Source organism: Canis aureus, chromosome X (assembly GCF_053574225.1).
Source record: "Canis aureus isolate CA01 chromosome X, VMU_Caureus_v.1.0, whole genome shotgun sequence".
Taxonomy (NCBI): domain Eukaryota; kingdom Metazoa; phylum Chordata; class Mammalia; order Carnivora; family Canidae; genus Canis; species Canis aureus.
In genome coordinates this window covers 89,144,456-89,167,487 of record NC_135649.1, presented here as the reverse complement: position 1 = coordinate 89,167,487, position 23,032 = coordinate 89,144,456, and the positions used below count along the sequence as shown (strand labels likewise).

Below are 23,032 nucleotides of genomic sequence, written 5' to 3'. Positions count from 1 at the left end.
CTCCCTTTCCCTCCCTTCCTTCCTTCCTTCCTTCCTTCCTTCTTTCAATACATTATCAAATTCAGGACACCAGCCAGCATGTCCTAGGACAAAAAGGCAGCTTTTCAGACTATAAGGTCACTTTTCTTTTGTTACAATCATTCTTTGAGTCAAAAAGGCACAGTGACCTCAGGTTTTAAGATTTCTGAAATTAAACATACTACCTAATTCTTTCCCCCACCCTGAAAATCTCTTATTAAATTGATGGTCAACTAGTGACTCATGGTGTCTTAGAATGGAGGAAAAACATGCCGTAGAAATGCACTGCCTGTCATTACCTTTGTCCTGGTGAAAAGAATGCTCCCTGGATCAGGAGCCCTCCCCACTTCTGTGGAAAAACAAAAAAGCTACCTCATGTACTACACTATAACTTAGTTCAAGTCAACAAAATTTATTAAAGATTTATTAAATGTAAATCTCCATGGTATATATAGAACTGAATAATTTAATTCAACCAAAGCACATTGAAGCTTAAATGAAGCTAGCACCAGGGTTACAAAGAATAAATCATAGCCCCTACATTAGCCCAGTGTGTTCGGGGAGACCATCTACAGATAATTATTTTAAAATGTGATATGCACTATAGTGAAAGAAAGCTCAAGGAAGAAACAATAAAAATTTTGTGCGGAGAATGGAACTTTAAGTTCCTTACAGAGCACTGTAGTAGTTTTCAAACCCTTTGCCTTGTCCCACAGTAAGTAATATGTATATTTTTTTAAGAGTCTATTTATTTAGAGAGAGTGTGTGCAAACAGGGGAAGAGGCAGAGGAAGGGAGAGAATTTCAAGCAGACTGCAGTGAGGAAGGAGCCCAGCATAAGCCTCGATCTCAAGACCCTAAAATCATGACCTAAGCCACAATCAAGAGTCAGACACTCAATTAGGGGATCCCTGGGTGGCGCAGCGGTTTGGCGCCTGCCTTTGGCCCAGGGTGCGATCCTGGAGACCTGGGATCGAATCCCACGTCGGGCTCCTGGTGCATGGAGCCTGCTTCTCCCTCCGCCTATGTCTCTGCCTCTCTCTCTCTCTCTCTGTGTTACTATCATAAATAAATAAAAATTTTTTAAAAAAAGAAAGAAAAAAAAAAGACAATTAACTGAGCCACTCAGGCACCCCAATAATACATATTTTTACTTGATGTTTTGATTGAGATAACTGTGGATGCAGTTTTAAGAAATAATACAGAGGGATACCATGTACACTTTGTCCAGTTTCCACCAATGATAATATTTTGGAAAACTGGATACTATTCCAATTTCCTAGTTTTACTTGCACTTCTGTATATGTGTGTGTGTGTGTTAAGTTCTCTACTGTATTATCACCTATGTAGGTTTACTTGTCCACCACCACAGTCAAAATACTGAATAGTCCCAACCCTAACGGATCCCTCCAGTTGTCCTTTTATAACCACACTTACCTCCCTTCCACATCTGTCCCTGAACCCTTGCCACCATTAATGTGTTCTACATTTCTAAAACTTTGTCATTTAGGAATTGTTATATAAATGGAATCACACAGTATAAAACCTTTTGGGATTGGCTTTTTTTATTCAATGGTAATTCCCTGGAAATTCATCTAAGTTGTTGCATGTATCAATAGTTCATTCCCGTCGGGGAATATTATATGGGATGGAATTCCATAGCATGGAATACCACAGTCTGTTTAACCATTCATCTGTCAAAGAATAGCCTGGATGATTCTAGTTTTAGGCTGTTACAAATAAAGCTACTATGTACGTTCATTCATGTACAGGTTTCGTGTGGAGATACATTTTCATTTCCCTAGGATAAATGCCTAGGAGTGTAATTGCTGAGTGTTATTGTTGCATGTTTAATTTTTTAAGAAACTGATACCATGGGGCATGTGGGTAGCTCAGTTCGTTAAGCATCAGACTCTTGATTTTGGCTCAGAGCATGATCTCCAAGTCATGAGATTGAGCCCAGCATTGGGCTCCACACCGGGGGTGTGGAGCCTACTTAAGATTCTCTCTCATCTCTCCCTCTGCCCCCCCGTCCCCTTCTGAAAGAAAGAAAGAAAGAAAGAAAGAAAGAAAGAAAGAAAGAAAGAAAAGAAACTGATAAAGTGTTTTCCAGAATACCTATATACTTTTACACATCCACCAGCAATATATGAGTGATCTAGTTTCTTTGCATCCTCTTCGGCATTTGTTGATGTCAGTTTTTAATTTGTAGCTATTCAGGTATGTGTATAGTAATATCTCATTGTGGTCTCTATTTATATTTCCTTAATGGCTAATGATGTTCAGCATCTTTTTTTTTTTCTTTTTATTTATTTTTTAGGATTTTTTTTTAAGTATTCAATATCTTTTCACGTGTCTGTCTACCATCTGTTTATACTCTTCAGTGAAGTGTCTCTTCATGTCTTTTGCCCATTTTCTGTTTGGATTGTTTGTTTTCCTCCTGTTAGGTTTTGGGAGGGATTTTTTTTTTTAAAGATACATTCTAGATGGTAGTCTTTTATCAGATATATGGGTTGCAGATATTTTCTCCCAGGCTGTGGCTTGTCTTTTCATCTTTTCATCTTTGTCACGTAGATTCTCACAAAGCAAAAGTTTTTAATTTGATGAGCTTCAACTAATCAATATTCCCTTTTACAGTTCATGCTTTTAATGTCAAGTCTAAGAATCCTTTGCCTAGCCCTAGATCCCAAAGATCTTCTGTGTTCTTTTCTAAAAGTGCACTCCCACAACAGCCTTTTACTCACTTCAGAGAAATCACACTGGAGCTTAATGGAAGACAAGCAGTAGGTTAGAATTTAATAAGAGCACTATATTAGTGTGCTTGGGCTGCCATAGCAAAATATTGCAGACTAGACAACAGAAATTAATTTTCTCACAGTTCTGGAGTATGGAAGTTCAGTATCAGGGTGCTGCCAGGGTGGGCTTCTGGTGAGACCTTTCTTTCTCCTGGTGGACTGCCTTCTTCTTTGCTAGATTTTCACAGGGCCTTTCATCTGTGAGAGCAGGGAGATTAGAGCTCTCTGATGTCCCTTCCCCTTCTCTTAAGGACACCAGTCCTATTGGATTAGGTCCCTACCCTTATGACCTCATTTAAACTTAATTATCTTCCTAAAGGCCCTATCTCCAAATACAGCCGAATTATGAGTCAGGGCATCAACATATGAACTGTTGGGGTGAATGACACAATTCCTTCCTTAACAAACACAGTGCTTTGCGTGTTGGACTACCTGTTCTGGGTTTTTTGAACCACCTGTGCTGGCTGTTATGAGCAGCATTTATATGTGGGCATAGGTACCAACACTGCCTGGTTTCCGAAGTCCTGTTGCATGAATGCCAACTAGTTCATGTGCTTGTCTGCTTAGCGTGTTCCTATTCCCCCCACTTCCTTGATTTTCTGGGAATCATCCCTGTCTCTCCCACTCTGGTAATGAGGCTCTTACCCTCAGAACTGCTGACTTAGTACAATATGCCTCTGGCACTCTGGACATAGTGCATTCATCCAGGAAAGGGACTAGTTGAAAGCAGGGCAAATCAATCTTTTTCTGGGAATTTTGACCTCAAGACTTAAACTCACTTTGGCTGCTCTAACTAAAGAAATCTGAGCTTGGGGGCCCTTGATGTTGACCATGTTCTGCTATGCGGATTAGGAAACAGAAATGGTGGATTTGCCGTGAGAAAGAAAATGGTGCAGATGCAAAGAAAAAACAAGAGGCAGAAACAAGGGGCAGAGAATTCTAGCACCAACCACTGTATCTTATCCTTGGGTATTATGAAACACCGAAAACCAAACTTCCCTTTTTGCTGGGAGGAAATTGAAGGGGGCAAGGAAGGAGAGGGAGGAGAAAGCTGCTGCACAGAGTTCCTGCCCAAGCTCTTATTCCACTTTTAGTCCTTTCCAGACTGACCATTTAGGTCAGCATACTCTTCAGAGCAGCTCTCTCCATAAAATGGAATGCACGCCACATAGGTCATTTTTAATTTTCTTGTAACTGCATTTTTTTTAAGAAACAGGTGAAAGAAAGTATAATAATTGATTTGACCGGGCAGCCCAGGTGGCTCAGCGGTTTAGTGCCGCCTTCAGCCCAGGGTGTGATCCTGGAGACCCGAGATCAAGTCCCACGTCGGGCTCCCTGCATGGTGCCTGCTTCTCCCTCTGCCTGTGTCTCTGCCTCTCTCTCTCTCTCTGTCTCATGAATAAATAAATAAAATCTTTAAAAAAAATATTGATTTGACCAATATTTCTAAAACATTCATCATGTAACTCAATTTTTACAATTGCTCCTTTTGAATGATTCATGTACTGTTGGTTGCCTTAAGAGGTCTAGAAATTCTTCTGAGAAGTGGGGTCTGAAAGACGGTCTTATTGATGAAGTGTGGACTATAGGTGAGGTCTGGAACTGACGACCAAGAAAAAATTCTTGAGAGGTCTTTGGTGCAAAATGGTGGTTTTATTAAAGCACAGGGACAGGACTCGTGGGCAAGAAGAGCGGCTGCCCCAGGCCTGTAAGGAGTAGCTAATTATATACTTGCAGATTTCAGGGAGATGGGGAAAAGGGAGATTCCAAAAGGATTTTTTTTTTTTAGATTTTATTTATTTATTCATGAGAGGCACACAGAGAGAGGCAGAGACAGGAGGAGGGAGGACAAGCAGGCTCCGTGCAGAGAGCCCAATGTGTGGACTCCATCCAGGCATCCTGGGATGGAGCCCTGAGCCAAAGGCAGATGCCCAACTATTGAGCCACCTAGGCGTCCCGATTTCCATCACTTAATGTGTATGATAATAAGGTGCTGTCTTGGACCCTGCTATAGGGATGTTACATAGTATATACATTGCCTTATCTTTCTTATATCTAAACAATCCTGAACCCCAAAGCATATGTTGTCTTAAGAATTTCATATTAAAGTTTATAAATCTGTATTTGCTTTTAGCAGGGAAATCTTAATTAGATTATATTACAGACCAATGATGTATGCTTTGTGAATAGGCTATATCTAAAAAGAGAGGTGGACAAAATAGGATTTTTATTAATTCCTAAATTTGGTATTTCTAAGTTTTGTGGTTTTTTTTTTTTAATATTTATGTATTCATGAGAGACATAGAGAGAGGGAGGCAGAGACCTGGCAGTGGGAGAAGCAGGCTTCATGCAGGAAGCCCAATGTGGGACTCTGGGATCACACCCGGAGCCAAAGGCTGGCACTCAAAGGCAGGGGTCCCCCCAAAAGATTTTCATATGCTAAGCAGGACCTATAAGATACTGGAGGCCTTGCCATTGTCAAGTTAAAGATTACTTTTCCCTCTAGCAAGACATTAACATTAAGACAATTGGAAACTTCCTGAAGAAAGTCACACATATCCCACTCTGGATGGGGGTCGTTTGCAGGATATCAGCTGTGATTTGTCATCAGCTAACCCTGCTCCCTCATCTTTATGGCCAGGGTAACTCCTGGGCTGCTTCATGGTGACTCTGTATCCTGGGAGTCCAAGGCAGCCACGTGAGAATTCCAGATTTCAATTTGCAACCAACTTGACCACCTCCCTAAGTTTCTCCTAAATAAGTCTGTGATTCTAGGTAACACCCTGAGTTAACACTTTCTTCCACGTCAATGCCATCTGTCTGTCTATCTATCTATCATCAGATGAGCTCTGGAGTCAGAATCTCTATTTGAGTCTTGCCTCTGTGCCTCTCTCTTATTAGCTCTGTGACCCCAGGCAAGTTATTTCATCTTCTCTGAGATCTTCATTTCATGACTGTAGAATGGGGATAATGGCAGTACCCGCCTACCACTCTTAGGTTGGGGATTAAATGAGTGAAGTATGAAAAATGTAAGAAGGATGAAAATCTCAGTCGTGTACATTAACCACTCCATAATTGGTAGCCATTATTATGCACAGACATCCTCTCTAAAGAGCTGACAGCTTTCTAGCAGCTAATAGGAAGGACAGAAAAGGTAACATACAAAGAATTAATAAAAGGAGATACTTCAAATTCTGATATCTAACAGTACCTGAAGCTTGGCACAAAACTTTTAGTTCCCCTTTGGGTTTCTACTTAGGCAAAAAAAAAAAAAAGAAAAGAAAAAATATTAAAGCCCTTTCTTTGTCTTAGCATCCATTCGCACCCTAAATTTTTTATATGGGTTATTCAACAGAAATTATTTTGCAGTAGGTCTTTGCCCTTTTCCTGTAGGTTGACCAATGTCTGTAGATCTTTTAGCATTCTCATTGAACACCACTCTCCTTTCTCCCTTTAAGTCACCATCCTCCCCTTCAGTGTTCTAAGTGATTTTCCTCTGGAGCATACATAAATAATTTTATTTTTTTATTTTTTTTAATTTTATTTATTTATTTATTTATTCATGAGAGATACACAGAGAGAGGAAGAAACACAGGCAGAGGGAGAAAGAAGCAGGCTCCATGCAGGGAGCCTGATGTGGGACTCGATCCTGGGTCTCCAGGATCACACCCTGGGCCTCCAGGATCACACCCTGGGCTGAAGGCAGGCGCCCAACCGCTGAGCCACCCAGGCGTCCCCATAAATAATTTTAAACTATGGCCCTGGAAATTACTTTTACCACGAGTAAAAGAACCCCTAAGGTGATTTGCAAATGTATTCAGCTAGAGTCCACCCACATCCCCACTAAGCTAAATTCTCCTGTTATAATGGAAGGAGGACTTCAAAGAGAGAGAAATAAAGAGCAGGAAATTCAAGCTGAGAAAAATTTTAGAAAACATTCAACACAATCCTTCTTAAATATTGTACCTGAGGAACCTGGGCCCCAGAGAAATTGGCCCACATTCTTCCAGAGTTTTCTGTGTTCTACAAATACCCACTCAGCTCACACCTGCAGAGTAGCCTTTGCCACGTTGCATTATGGTTGGTAGTGTGTCTACCTTGTCTGCTATCCTCTGAGACCATCAATACAGGATCAAGTCTTATTCATCCAAGTCCTCAGCACTGCACTTGATATATAAGTGGTGAATAAATGTCTAATAAATGAGTGACATGCTTTTGGACTTATAACAATCCATCTTGGCCTGGTATCTGGAATTAATAAAAGATCAGAGTGAGGTCTTTAGTTCTTATCTTTTTTGTTCCCAGGGCCTGGTTCTCTGGTATGTATTTGCTCTTCATGGGGCTCAATTTCTGTAAAATGTGTCTGAGTAGGCTGAAGAGGGCCCCAGGCATAATGTGAAACAAAATGATCTGACGGGGATTTCCAAATGTTATGAGAATTAAAAGCCCTCAGGGTACTGTACCTTAGAATGGCCATTTTAACTCCCAAGTGAAGAGACCCTGCCTGAGAATGAAGCCTAAACAGAAGAAATCAGAGTTAAGGGAAGGAAAGAGGTATCTTTCTGATGACATCATCTGAGTACCTGCATCCAGTCATACCTGAATGAAGTCAGTGTGCCTGCACTTGTCTCTTATATGAGCCAATGTACTGGCTTTTCATATATGCCGGCTGAGTTAGGCTTCTGTCACTTGTCCCCAAAGAGGATTGATTAATAAAGACCAAATAATTAGAGAACAATAAAAGCCACATATATAAAGTGTTGAACTGCATGGTACTGATTATAGATGCAATAGAAAGACAGAGGAACAGGCTGGGGCGAGATTAACAAAGATAATGAGAGTTGGACAGACCATGATTACTGTTGTAATTATAAAGAAACACCAAGAGGGGACTGTGACTGGTAAACTATAATAGTGTAGTAGAGTAATAATACAGTATAGTCTAGTATAAAATCAGGAATATTAGATAAAAAGGGAAGAAGAATGGGCCAAGTGTAGTGCTAGCCATTATCCTCTTAGAATGTTGTTAAGAGGGCCAGTGGAGGGAGAGAAAATCAATATGGTGTAAGACTGTTAGATTTGGACAATCATCCAAGCCTAACCTAGTGTCTGGGCTGAACGTACTCTATTATCTTGTCTAGAGCAGTGGTTCTCAACCTTGGCCATGCATTAAAATCAGTTGGGGAGCTTTACAAAATCCAGATGCCATGGGTACAAGGGAATATTATTCAGCCATAAGAAGGAAAAGAATCCTGCTACTTGCTGTAACATGGATGAAACTTGAGGATATTATGCTAAGTGAAATAAGCCAGATAGAAAAAGACAAATTCTACATGATCTTACTTGTATGTGGAATCTAAAAAAGTCAAACTCATAGAAATGGAGTAGATTGTGGCAACTAGGGGCTTGGGTGTGGGGAGATGGGGAGATGTTGGTCAAAGAGTACACATTTTCAGTTATAAAATGAATAATTTCTAGGGTATAGCATACTGACTATAGTTAACAAAACTGAATTGTGTACTTGAAATTTGCTCAGAGAGTAGATCTTGAATCTTATGAGGTGATGGATATGTTAACTAAGCTTAACGTGGTAATCATTTCACAATATATACACACATCAGATTGTAACATTGTACACCTTAAACTTACACAATATTATCATCAAATTTCAATAAAGCTGGAAAGAAACATCCAGACACCCAGGCCAGGTAAAGCTGAATCACTGGGGGTACTTAGGGGGGGAGGGCGGCAGCAGGTATCACTATTTTTAAAAAATATTTACTTATTTATTCATGAGAGACACAGACTGAGAGAGATAGGCAGAGGCACAGGCAGAGGGAGAAGCAGACTCTTCGCAGGGAGCCTGATGCGGGACTCAATCCCGGATCCCGGGATCATGACCCGAGCCGAAGGCAGGCGCCCAACCGCTGAGCCACTCAGGCATCCCCATGGTATCACTATTTTTAAATACTTCCCAGGTGATTCCACAGTGCAGCCAGATTTGAGAACAAGTGCTCTGGGGTGGTGCTTCTTGAATTTTAATGTCTTTGAATCTTGCTTAAGTCTAAGGTGGGATCCAGAATTTCAGGAGTTAAGTGTAGTTTAGTGTGGTGGTGATGGTGGTGGGAAGGCTGCTCTTTCCAACCCATCCAGCCAGATTTCCCAGAAATAATCTGTGGACAACTACATGTCATGAAAGGTTGAAGGCTCCATGATAATGCCAGTTCTGACGTAGGATATAGGATGACCCACTGACCTAATTTGCCTGGGTCTCAGGGGCTTCCGTGGCCATGGGGTGTTCAGTGCCAAAACATGAAAGTTGTGGGCAAATCGGGATGGTTAGTCACTCTACCTGACCCTGCCCTCAGGCAGTGAAGTTCTGGCCACAGTTAGGAAGCTTTTCCAACCAAATAAGCACCGTTAATAAAGTGGGAGTGAACGAGGCCTCAGAAGATGCTCCTTGAAAAAGAAAAGGAGGGCAGCCCAGGTGGCTCAGCAGTTTAGCGCTGCCTTCATCCCAGGGCGTGATCCTGGAGGCCCCGGGATCAAGTCCCACGTCAGGCTCCCCGCATGGAGCTTGCTTCTCCCTCTGCATCTCTCTCTGTGTGTCTCTAATGAATAAATAAATAAAATCTTAAAGAAAAGAAAAGGAGTTGCTGAAGCCGGCAACAGATAGGGGGGCAAGGGAAGGAAAACAAGTGCTCTGGTGTGCCTGGCTCACAGGCACCTATCCAGAAAGGGGGATAGGTAGCCCTGGAGACAGAAAGGTCTTTAGCTTAACATGAAGAAACTGGAAGCTTCCCACTAATGTGGGGAATTCAAACTGGAACATACAGAATTACCCAGAGAACTCATTCAAAATTCAAACTCAGGGGATCCCTGGGTGGCGCAGCGGTTTGGCGCCTGCCTTTGGCCCAGGGCGTGATCCTGGAGACCTGGGATCGAATCCCACGTCGGGCTCCCGGTGCATGGAGCCTGCTTCTCCCTCTGCCTGTGTCTCTGCCTCTCTCTCTCTCTCTCTCTGTGTGACTATCATAAAAAAAAAAAAAAAAAATCAAAATGCAAACTCAGCACCTCCCCTGAGAAATTCTAATTCAAAAGGTCAAAGGCCTTTTAACTGGTATCCCAGGTGATTTTAGGCTACACACTGAGAAACACTGAACTAAAGGGCCTGTCTGCCAGTAGTTTGGTCTGTTAAAGAAAACTTTCCTGACCAGTAGGATGGGCCAACTCAAAGAGACTTAGCAGTGATGGTAAAGTTTCTCAAAACAGCAGGTCCAGATGGTTTCAGAAGTGAATTCTAGCAAATCTCTAAGGAACAGATCATTCTAATGCTTTTAGAGTTCCAAACCATGGACAAAGAAGGAAATACAATTCTATTAAGCCAAGATAACATTGAAATCAAACCTAGCAAAAATAACACACAAAACAAAACTGTAGACCAATCTCATCTATGAATATCAATGTAAAAATCTGAAATAAAATATTGGCAAGCAAAATTCTGCATCCTTTTAAAAGAATAAATTACTGCCACCAAATGGGGTTTATACTGAGAATGAAAGAATGGTTCAGTGTGCAGGAATTTATTACTTTGATACATGACATTAACAGAGCAAAAAAAATTGCATGTCTATTTTTGTAGGTCATGTAATAGCATTCAATAAAACTCTACATGTACTCTTAATGCTTTTTTTTAAAATGCCCATTATGATCTGGGTGTTACCTGATCTTCTACACCATAAACTTGAACATGCATGGCAATTTTCCCTTACAAAACAGAAGTCAAATATATGAAACCAGGCCCAAGCATGTCAGGAAAGCAAGAGAAAACTATCCAACTAGGTGGCTCAGACTCTTATGATACCTACTCTTACTGCTACTCTGCCTTACATTCAATTTTACCTGTGGCCTCATGGACTCGATTCCCAATGACCCATTTTCTGAGAAGGAAAAAGCTTGAACTTGCTTCCCTAATGGGTTTACATGGTATGCTGGCACCAGCCAAAAGTGGATGACTATTGCACTACATCCGTATTTAGAAGTAGCCCTGAAAATGTTGCTGAAGGAAAAATCCTTCCAAGAGGCAGAACATTTAGTTGTTTACTTTGTTGGGACTGAGATGGCCAGAGGACTGGATTCACACTGAGCAATAATAGCAGAGTTATCTAATTGGTCAGGGACTTGGAAAGAAAAAGATTGAAAAATTGGAGACAGGACATCTTAAGGGCAGGTATGTGGATGGACCTCTGGCACTAAGTCTAAAATATGAAAGTTATTGTGCCCATGTAAATGCCCACCAGAAAGCATCTATTGCAGAGAGGCTCTGAATAATTAGGTAGACCAGATAACCTATCCCTGGTTGTCAGTCAGCCTCTCCCTCTAGTTACCCTGGTGCTCCCTCAGTAATCTTGTGAACTCAGAGTCATAGCATCCACAACAACAAACTTCTCTCACTAAGTCCACTACTGGATGCCTGACAAGTCAACAGTGGAGGCAGCTCTGAGTCTTTCATATGGCACCATTCCCTAAGGGAGTCCAGGCTTGTGGAGCAGATGTGAACAGGACTTGAGGTCTGGAGTTAGCCTGGCCCAGCTGAACCTAGCCTAAATTAACTGAACTATAACTATAATGCATAGACCTGTGAGCCAGAAATAAAACATTTGCTCTATTAAGCTACTGAGGTTGTGGTGCTGTTTGTTATACAGCAGAAACCTAACATAGTCCTGTTATTAATTCTCACTGAATTCTCCTGATTTGGTTGTGCCATCTGTTTCCTTTTGGAGCCCTGACTGAATCAGTGCCTTTTTACAGATGACTCAAGGATATATAAATCTCCAGTTCATACCTCTCTTCCCAGACCCTGACCCATATGTAGTCAGTGTTCTGCTGGATAGCTCTTCTTGGATATCATAAAGGCATCTGAAAGTCAACACTCATTTGTCTGTCACAAACTTGGTCCTCTTTCAGTGGCCTCCCTCTCATTTAACAGTACCGCCCACTGAAGAAACCTGTGAACTCTCCTTGATGCCCACTTCCCTGTCATCCCTGTATTTAAACTATCACCATATCACATTGATGTAACATCCTAAATATCTCTCTAATATGTCCCCTTCCCTTGACCTCCACCACCAGTATCACCCTAGCCCAAGCCACCAGTATTTCTTGCCTAAAATAATCTTCCAATTGGCCCCCCTCCAGTTGGTTTTCCATATAGCAGTCAAAAAGTTCTTTTAAAAAACTGTTCCAATATGTCCATGCCTCATTTGAAGTCCCCCAATGTCTTCCCATTGCCTTTAAGATAAAGAGCAGAATATTTAACATGGGCCTCAAGGCTCCATGTGGTGTGGCCCTTGCTCCTCTGCTTTATCTCTACCCCTCTCTACTCTCTTTATTTGGTATAAGAGGCCATATGGCCTTCTTTATTTGCTATGTACCATCTTACCCCTTGCTGTTCCCTCCCCCTGCAAAGCTCTTTCTCCTGTCTTTTCCTTATTAACACTTACTCATGCTTTACATCTCAGCCCAAGCATCACCTCTTTAAGGAAGCCTTCTCTCAGCTCCCTAAGTCTGGCTCACAGCATGGTGTATTTTACATTTGTGTGATTGCTTGATTAATATTGGTCACCACTGCTGCCCCTACGCACTATAATGTGACCCTCAAGAAGGCAGAAGCCATGTCTGGTTTTGGTCATCACTGCATCACCGCAGAGTCTGACATACCCTAGACACTTGGCACCTACTTATTAAATTAATAACTTGGTAAATCAGGTGTTGAGCTGGAATGTCTCTAGAGTTCATGTCAGCTCTAACCTTTGGGCTTCCTTTCCAGGTTCTGCCAGTAGGATAGAGGAGTGATGGGGAAAGCAGCCAACTGAGGTGAATTAGCAGCCCCCATGCAGTCAAAGCCATTGGTTAGACCTTGAAAGAAGCCCTTTTCCTACTTCAGAGATACTGCTAAGAACAATGTGGCATGTGCCAGCACTTGACTGGCCGGACCATTCTCAAAGAATCCTTAACACAAGTGCCAGAAAACCAAGTGCCAGAAATCCTGGGATAGAGGCTTTTGCCAGGAGATTCCCTGATTTGTTGAGCTGAACCAAGAGAGAGATGACTCTAAATGCCACTGATTGATGACCAAGAGTGATGCTTATCCATTTTGACACTCTGCTGCTTCTTGTCAAGTGTTCACCCACCCTGCCCCATTTAGAAAGACCTCAAGTAACTGCTGTCTTGAAACCTCCTTAGATGGTTGGCTTGGCTGATACCTAAATATCACTTGACTCATACTGTGGTGTTGGGGAAGGAGGGAGGGATAAATTACTCTTCTTGCATTGCATGATTCTGTTATTTTTTTTCTTTTTTTCTCTTTTTTTTTAAGATTTTATAAATTACTCTTCTTGCATTGCATGATTCTGTTTTTTTTTTCTTTTTTTCTCTTTTTTTTAACATTTTATTTATTTATGGAGACAGAGAGAGAGAGAGAGAGGCACAGACACAGGCAGAGGGAGAAGCAGGCTCCATGCAGGAAGCCCGATGCGAGACTCCATCCTGGGACTCTGGGATCACACCCTGAGCTGAAGGCAGATGCTTAACCACTGAGCCACCTAGGCATCTGATATACTAATATATTTTTTATTTTTTTTATTTTTATTTTTTTTAATTTTTATTTATTTATGATAGTCACACAGAGAGAGAGAGAGAGAGAGAGAGAGAGAGAGAGAGAGGCAGAGACACAGGCAGAGGGAGAAGCAGGCTCCATGCACCGGGAGCCCGACGTGGGACTTGATCCCAGGTCTCCAGGATCGTGCCCTGGGCCAAAGGCAGGCGCCAAACCGCTGCGCCACCCAGGGATCCCACTAATATATTTTTTAATATAATTAATTGTGACTCAAATATGAAAGCATTTTGATTATAATGTAAGTCTCCATGCAGGGAGCCCTATGTGGGACTTGATCCCGGAGTCCAGGGTCATGCCCTGGCCTGAAGGCAGGTGCTAAACCGCTAAGCCACCCAGGGATCCCCTGTTATTTTTTTTTTTAAGATTTGTTTATTTATTCATGAGAAACACCAACTGAGAGAGAGAGGCAGAGACATAGGCAGAGGGAGAAGCAGGCTCCCCTCAGAGAGCTCAATGCCAGACTCAGTCCCTGATCCCAGGATCACGACCTGAGCCAAAGGCAGGCACCCAATCCCTGAGCCACCCAGGTGTCCCAGATTCTGTTATTTTTAATTCTGAGGATTTCTTTTCCTCTTCTTAAGAGTGAACTAATTACATTTTGACAGCATGGCTTGGATTTCATCCAGGGGAAAGAGGTAGGGAATTCCAAGTACATGAGTCATTCTGCCACCAGAGGTAGAGGCAGTTCTTCAAGTCCTTATTCCATGGCAAAGGCAAACTCCTTCTCTCAAAGTCAGATGATATTCTGAATCCATACTCACCAGGCAGCCTGCCATTTCTAACAAAGCTTTCCCCGAGGCGAGGGAAAGAAGACTTGGATGAGGGACCTGGATAATTTGGCCCTTAGAAAGGGGTGTTACTTTGGTTGTGAATTAAGAATCCAACATCCTGTGTGAGGCAGGAAAGAGGAGTGAGTGCATTCCTGGGTTCTGCATTTGGCTGGTAGAAAATGTGTGTCTGGTCAGAAAATGGAATACTATATAACAGTTAAAATGGATGAGCCAGAGCCACACTATCAACATAGACTAATTTTTAAAACATAATGTTGGAAGGATGGAGCACCTGGCTGGCTCAGTCAGTTAAGCATCTGCCTTTGGCTCAGGTCATGATCCCGGGGTCCTGGGGTTGAGTCCCACATCAGGTTCCCTGCTCAGTGGGGAGCCTGTGTCTCCTTCTCCCTCTGCTCTCCCCCCACTCGTTCTCTCTCTCAAATAAATAAATAAAATCTTTTTTAAAAAAACATAATGTTGTGGGACCCCTGGGTGGCGCAGCGGTTTGGCGCCTGCCTTTGGCCCAGGGCATGATCCTGGAGACCCGGAATCGAATCCCACGTCGGGCTCCCGGTGCATGGAGCCTGCTTCTCCCTCTGCCTATGTCTCTGCCTCTCTCTCTCTCTGTGTGTGACTATCATAAATAAATAAAAATTTAAAAAAAAAAAACATAATGTTGTAAAGAAACAGCAAGTTGCAGAAGGATACATAGAGGTCTGCTACTATTTATAAAATGTTAAAATATGCAAAAATATTATAAATAAGGTTGCCTGGGTGGCTCAGTTGATTAAGCATTGGACTCTTGATTTCCATTCAGTTCATGATCTCAGGGTTGTGAGATCAAACCCTCCATCAGGCTCCACACTCGGCGTGGAGTGTGCTTGAGATTCTCTCTCCCTCTGCCCCTTCTCCCACTCACTCTCTCAAATAAATAAATAAAATATTTATTTAAATTATAAATCATTTAGTTTAAATATATATTCCTAATGATTTGTAACAGGGTATAACTTACATAGGATTTATGATATGTATATGTATGTATAACATATATGTAACAAAAATATAAAAATACACATAGAAATAATAAACACCCAATTTGTGGTTGTCCCAAGGGTAGAGAGAATGAGAGTAAGAAGGGGTACATGGAGGTCTCCAACTGTATTTGAAATGTTTTATACCTGAAGCTGGATGTTTGTTAGATTATTCTGTATATTTTTGTGTTTCTGAAATATCCCATGACAATTTTTTAAAGGCAGAGAAGAAACATTGGGTTTTAGGAGGAGGCTTGAGTATAAAGTCGAACCATGGATTTGTGCATTTATTGGTACCATCTCTCAGCTATGACCGCCCAAGTTACCAGTGTTCCATGAGCAAATTCACCCCCATGTCTATTGGGTGCTTTCCTGTCAATTGCTGCTGAAACTATAAATGCTCCCACCTCTGCTGCTGCATCACTGCCAGGCCCACCCCCGCTCCTTTTCCCTTCTTTCTGTAACTGCTGGGAAGCCTCTGCCTCTGTTCATAGCCATCTGGAAATCTTCCAATTCCTTTTCCTGCCTGGTACACTCCAATCCCCCAAGCTTTAGGAACCCCCACTTCTGACTGCAGAGTGGAGTAGGGAGTAGAGAAGGCAAGCTGTGCTCCTGTTCTCCCAAGTTGGAACTTAAAGTGGATTTTCACTGGGAAATAACATTCTACGCAACAACTGGCTTCCTGACCATCATTAATACCAGCATCCCACTTTGTTAGGGGTGACATGGCCCCCAGGGGCCTGCTTGGGAACCAAAGTCATTCCTAACCAACTGAGGAAAATCTGTTCTGAACTCTACGACAGATTTTCTGACAAACTTTTGGAACAATACCAATTTTTAAGTTGTTAGTTCTCTCTAAAGCCCTAAGGGGCAAAGCTAAGTTTTCCATGGCTTAAGGGGATAAAATCCAAGGAAGCAAGGTTGCTGATGGGTGAAGTAAGACAGGGAACTTCAGAGGAACTCCAAAAGAATTTCCTGGGAAACAAAATTACATCATGGCTCACCTACCCCACTGCTTGAATTCTTTAGAGTACCCATGCTTCTATGGAAAAAGCTTTTTTCTTTCTGTTAAATATGAACAGTATATTAACAGATTCCAGTGAGAAGATCTGACAATTTGCCACACAATGTGAATTCTAATTGCTTGAATAATACTGCACAATGGAATAATTTCCTACCCAGTAAAAATGATTCCTCCTTGCCTGCGTGATAATATCCTGTTGAAATATAATGCTGTTCCAGACAGGGACTACATAATGTCTGGAGGCTTTTTTTTTTTTAATATAACCTTTAAATGCTAAGCATTAGAAATAAGGCAGTAACAAGTGATAAAACATGTTCCCAGATGAAGAGAAGAATTCGTTGGGTCTGTTTTGGAATCTACTAATTACTCAATGTCCTTGGATAAAATAGTGAGTCAATAAATTTACAATGCATAGACAGTCTCTGCTCTGTTCTTTTAGAGAAGATTGGTTTTGTGAAAAGAATGGAAATGGATTTTTCCATAAAGTTGGTACACAATGTAACATATGTATTTGGACAGGTACACACACCATGCTGTTAATTTTAATGCACCAATTTAATCCTTGTTATATGCATCACTGGACTCATAAAAGCAGATTTGTCTTTTGAAAATGAAATTGTTAGACATTTGTTGTCCAATGACCTAAGTGTGTAGTGCTCTAGCTTTGGGTGCTGTCTAGGAATATGGAAGAAAGGGAAGATGTGGTCCCTGTTCTCAAGGCGTTTGGAACACAGGCAGTTTATGGAAATTCCGAGCAGAAAGAAGCCATACATCAGAAAGATGAGATAAGTGAGGCCTGGAGAGGGAAAATGACCTTCCCAAGGTTACAGAGCTATGTAATGGAATTGTTCAGATGAAAACCAGGTGTCCAAAAACTGGAGCCCAATGCTAGCCTCTTCGGCACCAGACCTTTACAACATCCATGTTGAGACAGGACCAATGCTATGCTAGATTTGAAAGTTTCTGGAGGCTGGGCTGTGTTTTTGGGCACACATCTTCCTCCATGGGACTCATGGGAGGCTCCTTTGCTGGATCTCTTTGCAGTTCTTATGATGGGCATCATACACTGTTTTTCCAACTGGAATCCCCCTTTTTGCTTTTTAAAGATTTTATTTATTTATTCATGAGAAACACAGAGAGGGGAGAGAGAGAGGCAGAGACACAGGCAGAGGGAGAAGCAGGCTCTATGCAGGGAGCCCAACGTGGGACTCGATCCCAGGTCTCCAGGATCACGCCCTGGGCTGAAGGCGGCGCTAAACTGCTGAGCCACCCGGGCTGCCCCTGGCATCCCCTTTTAGCCCCTGGTTCTGGGACTGAGGTGAGAAGGTGGGGGAGAGGATGCTCTACCCAGACCCTTATTATTGAATCCACACTCTCTCTAAGAAATCTTCTTGGGCAAGACTTCATACTGCTCCAGATTTGACAGATACCACCCCTATGACCCTGAAATGCCACTCCCAGGTATATCCACAAAAGAAATGTGTACATATTTACTAAAAGATGTGTGTTAGGGATCCCTGGGTGGCGCAGCGGTTTGGCGCCTGCCTTTGGCCCAGGGCGCGATCCTGGAGATCCGGGATCGAATCCCACATCAGGCTCCCGGTGCATGGAGCCTGCTTCTCCCTCTGCCTGTGTCTCTGCCTCTCTCTCTCTCACTGTGTGCCTATCATGAATAAATAAAAATTAAAAAAAAAAAGATGTGTGTTAGAATGTCCGTAGCTATTCATAATAGCATCAAATTGGAAACTACTAAAATGCCTATCAGCTGTAGAATGGATAAATACATTGTGGAATATTTACATAATGGGATGCTATACAACAGTGAGAATAAACTATCTACAGCTACATACAACAATATGATGAATCTCATAAATATGATCTTGAGCAAATGAAACCAGGCACAAAAGGGTCCATACTGTATGATCCCATTTGTATAAAGGACAAAGAAAGGGGCCAGCTGGATTGCTCAGTTGGTTAAGCATCCAACTCTTGTTTTCAGCTCAGGTCATGATCTCAGGGTTGTAGGATTGAGGCCCACATTGGGCTCTGCACTGAGCACGGAGCCTGCTTAAGATTCTCTCTCTGTCCCTTTCCCTCCCCCCCTCCCTCTCCCCTCTCTTGGGGGAAAAAAAGAATATAAAGAGGCAAAACTAATCTATGCTATCAGAGGTCAAGATAGTAATTATCCCTGGAGGGTAGTGGTGACTGAAAGGGTGTACCAGGGACATTATAAGATGCTGGTAATTAATGTTCTAGTTTCATGGGGATGTTCAGTTTAATGAAAATTTGTCAGTCTGCAAATCTGCTATTTTGGAACGTTTTAATACATATCATATATTTCAAAAAAGGTTTATAAAAGGCTCCAGACAGACTCTTCCCCCGTCCCTGGCTCCCACAGGTGTAGGAGTAGCCTCTCCCCAGTGTATCCTCTCTCTCCCACTGCCACAGGCTGTCTTAACTCATGTCCCAGTCCTGCTTCCCCAACCACAGGGAACATACAGCAACCTTTTTAAGGGCTCCCCTTAATGTCCTCTCTTATGAGGCTGGAGGTTAGAGGGCATCTCTCCCCTTAACCCCACCCCAGGGGCAGGGGGAAGGAAACTCATAGAATGACAGTAGACTTTTCCAAAGAATCCTCTTCACACATTCTCCTTCTCTCTACCCTCTCTTGATGCCTTTATAATAAAAATTGTTGAGGGCATTTGAGATCTTAGAGTTTATTGTAAAGACTGCCTCTGTGCACTTGTTCACACTAATTTTGGAGCATAATATCTCTTCTGTTGGCACTAGACAGTATCAGGATGATCCCATTTTAATATCTTGTTATGTAAGTAAATAAGAAATCTATCTACCATAATGACTTACCATATTCACATAGTGCTTAGAATTGATGAAGAGAACTCCAATCTATTTCCTTAATTTGATGAGGTGACCTCCCTTGCCTGAAGTCACACAGGTACTACATGAGGACACTGGAACCCCAGACCAGGTGCTCTGATTCCAGATTTATTCTGCAACAGTTCAGAATTACCAAGTATTAGCCAACACTGTTGGTTACCTACCCAAACCCATTTCTCCTTCTAGAATCACTTTCCTATGACCATGTGCTCAGGGAAAGTATTACCTCCCACTCCCCAACAGTTAGGGTGATTTCATTCATTTTGTCTTGTGATAGGTTTAGGCATGGACATTTGATTCAAACTTGGCCAGTGAAATCTGAGGGGATGTCTGCTGGGCAGAATTCAGAAAAGTTTTGCTCACTCTTGGAAAGGAACACAAGACAGGAAACATTCCCCTCCCCCAATTGCCTTTTTCTGTTCCCCCCTCCCAATGCTATTTTGTGAGGATGTGCTACTTGAAGCTGCTGCAGCCATCTTATGATCATGAGACACAAATGTGAAGGTAAAACCTGGCATCCCATAAAGAAGAGGTGGCATATATACACAGTGGAATACTATTCAGCTATAAAAAATAATGAAATCTTGCCATTTGCAACAACATGGATGGAACTAGAGAGTATTATGCTAAGTAAAATAAGTCAGAGAAAGACAAATACCATATGATTTCACTCATATGTGGAATTTAAGAAACAAAACAAATGAGCAAAAGAAAAAAGAGAGAAAAGCCGAGAAACAGACTCTTTACTATAGAGAACAAACTGATGGTCACCAGAGGGGAGGAGGGCAGGGGTAGGGGCGGTGGAAATGGATGAAATAGGTGATGGGATCAAGGAGGGCACTTGCTGTGATGAGCACCAGGTGTTGTATGGAAGTGTTGCATTACACCTGAAACTAATATAACACTGTATGTTAACTGGAATTAAAATAAAAACTTTTTTTAAAGATTTTATTTATTTATAATAACTTTTTTTAAAACCTTAGCATCCTAAACATAGGGAAACAGTAATAAAAAACAAAACAAAACAAAACACCGAATCCTTGATAATATTCTGCCACTAAGTTAGACAACTCTGGAACGACCTACCCTCAGACATACTATATAAGTTAATAAATGCCACTATTTTATTTTATTTTAAAGATTTTATTTATTTGTTCATGAGAGATATACAGAGAGAGAGAGAGGCAGAGACACAGGCAGAGGAAGAAGCAGGCTCCATGCAGGGAGCCCGATGCGGGACGGGGATCACGCCCTGAGCCAAAGGCAGATAGATGCTCAAGCACTGAGCCACCCAGGCGTCCCAATAAATGTCATTATTTTAAAGCCACTTTTAGCCAAGTATTTTCTCCTTGCAACCAGAAGCATTCTAACTAAAAAACGGCAACATTTTAGTACCATATCGTTCTTTATAATGTTAATAATACTCATTTATTAGATGACGTAGCCAAACAGATACCAATCATACAGGAGAGAATCCAGGGTTCAGTGTAGGAAAAGACAAATGAGGTACTAGAAGAAGAGTAAATAGGTGGCCAAAAAAGGAAGTGGAGGGAATTCGTTTCACCAGATTGGAGATGGAACTAAAAGAAAGCCATAAGTAGACTACAGCAAAGCTAAGCTATGCACAGCTTCCCTTCCCCTCATTACAAGCTGCCTGTACAGTTTATGGATTAGACTTCCCCTACAGGAGAAGTTACACTCTTTCAATGTGCAACCTCAAACTAGAAAAAAAAAAAAAAGAAGAAAAGAAAAAAAAAACTAAGTATTAAGAACAAGCAACAATGTTTCTTATGTTTAGCATTACTGACATTATCTGTTTCTTTCCCATTTTGTCTCTTTAATGGGCTAGATAACTGGAGATACTTTTTTAAGAGGTTGAGACTTACTGGGTGATCACACCATACCAGACTTGTGCTAGTATTGTCTATTTTAATCTTTATGGCAACTATGGAGATACTGTCATTTGCCTGTGTAGTATCCATTTTATCCTTCTGTCTTGCGGCTCTCACAGTGCTGGGGATCAGACAGCAGCTCCCCTCCCTCCCCCAGGGCAGAGGAGGGGCTACGCAGCATGGCAGTAGTCCTCTACAGAGAATTCTCTCCATAAATCCTCCTTCTTCACACAGCTCTGGTTTTATTCAGGATGACAAAGTTCCCAGGTAAAAACATCACCTTTCCAGACTTCTTTGGGGCAGCCTGTAACAGAGTCTTAAACAATGAGAAGTAGGCAAAATTGCTGCTTGGGCTGTTCAGGAAACGTTTTTTTTTTTTTTTTTTTTTTTTTAACATTTCAAAGGAGCACCAAAATATATATGTAGGTTGTATTTGCTTCCTAGTAACATTCATAGAGAGGGTATGCACTAAAGAGATTGGGATCTATAAGAAAAATTGGGCTGTTTGGAACTCCACTGCCCAGTTTTCATGGACATACATGTATTATTTAAAATTTTGTTTTTAATTTAAGGATTTTATTTATTTATTCATGAGAGACAGAGAGAGGCAGGCAGAGACATAAGCAGAGGGAGAAGCAGGCTCCATGCAGGGAGCCGGATGTGGGACTTGATCTGGGGACCGTGGGATCACGCCCTGAGCCGAAGGCAGATGCTCTGAGCCACCCAGGCCTCCCTGATGGACATACATGTATGCAGACATATATGTGAATTTTGCAAGTGTTTATGACATAATTTTTAAATCTGACAATAGGTAAGATCAAATTGTCCCCACAGGTGACTTAGTATTGGTCAACACAGTGCATTTGCTCTTCTGTATTTACAGCACACAGCCAAGGCACATGAGGCCCAGCATACTTTGTGAAACAGTTATACACATTTCATTTTATAATGGGGACACTTCACAGTAAATAACCTGAGAGCAAGAACATTTTGGAAATAGTGCGAGGGGGCTGGTATGCCATTTTAGGTATCCATAAATGTAAACTTATTTAATTAACCACAATATGGTCTCTTTTTTTTCATATACTTCTATCTAGATTTTAGTTGGGGTTTCTAAATTTTTATTTATTATTTAAAAGATTTTATTTATTTATTCATGAGAGACACACACAGAGAGAGAGGCAGAGACATAGGTAGAGGGAGAAGCAGGCTCCATGCAGGGAGCCCAATATGGGACTCTATCCCGGGAACCCAGGATCATGCCCTGAGCCTAAGGCAGACGCTTAACTGCTGAGGCCCCAGGCGTCCCTAGTTGGGGTTTTTTAAAGATTTCTTTTGAAGATTTTATTTTTAAGTATTTTCTATACCCAACGTGGGGCTCAAATTCATGACTCCAAGATCAAGAGTTATATGCTCTACGGACTGAACCAGCCGGCTGCCCCTAAAGATTTTAAATAATCTATACCCTCAGTGTGGGGCCAAATGCATGACCCTGAGATCAAGAGTTGCATGCTCTATTGATGGAGCCAGCCAGGCACCCCTAGTTCTTACTTTTTATTTTATTCTAAATAGATTTTAATCATGATTTAAACATATGAGGGCCTGGGTTCACTTTTTTAGAATTTTTATTTATTTTTAAAAATTGTCATGTAACATATTATTAGTTTCAGATGTACAAGGAAAACTTTTTGAAGTGGGGGCCAACTCAACTCTCTTGTCTCTGTGACTTTTTGCCCTTTGTCCTTTGCCATTCTTCCTGGAACATGGATGTGATAATCAGAGGTAAAGCAGCCATCTAAGAAGCATAAAGACAAGAGCCAAGCATTATCGTTCCAAAAGTTAGGAGGAGCCTGGTTGCCCATGGCATTATGGAGACATTATACTAACCCTGGGCTGCCTTCCCCTAAACTTCTTCATTATGGAAGAA

General features: G+C 41.7%; 1 long non-coding RNA gene across 2 annotated transcripts in view; it reads left to right on the top strand.

The window, feature by feature from the left end:
• The window catches only part of LOC144308150 (uncharacterized), a 256,483-nt gene that overhangs the window by 79,448 nt on the left and 154,003 nt on the right, over positions 1-23,032 (top strand). The window contains exon 4 of one of the 2 annotated variants that reach the window (XR_013374767.1): positions 12,642-13,490. The exons of the other annotated variant lie outside the window; for it this stretch is intronic. This is a non-coding gene — a long non-coding RNA (uncharacterized LOC144308150). Of the gene's footprint in view, positions 1-12,641; positions 13,491-23,032 lie in introns of those variants that run through there. 2 annotated transcript variants of the gene reach the window in all.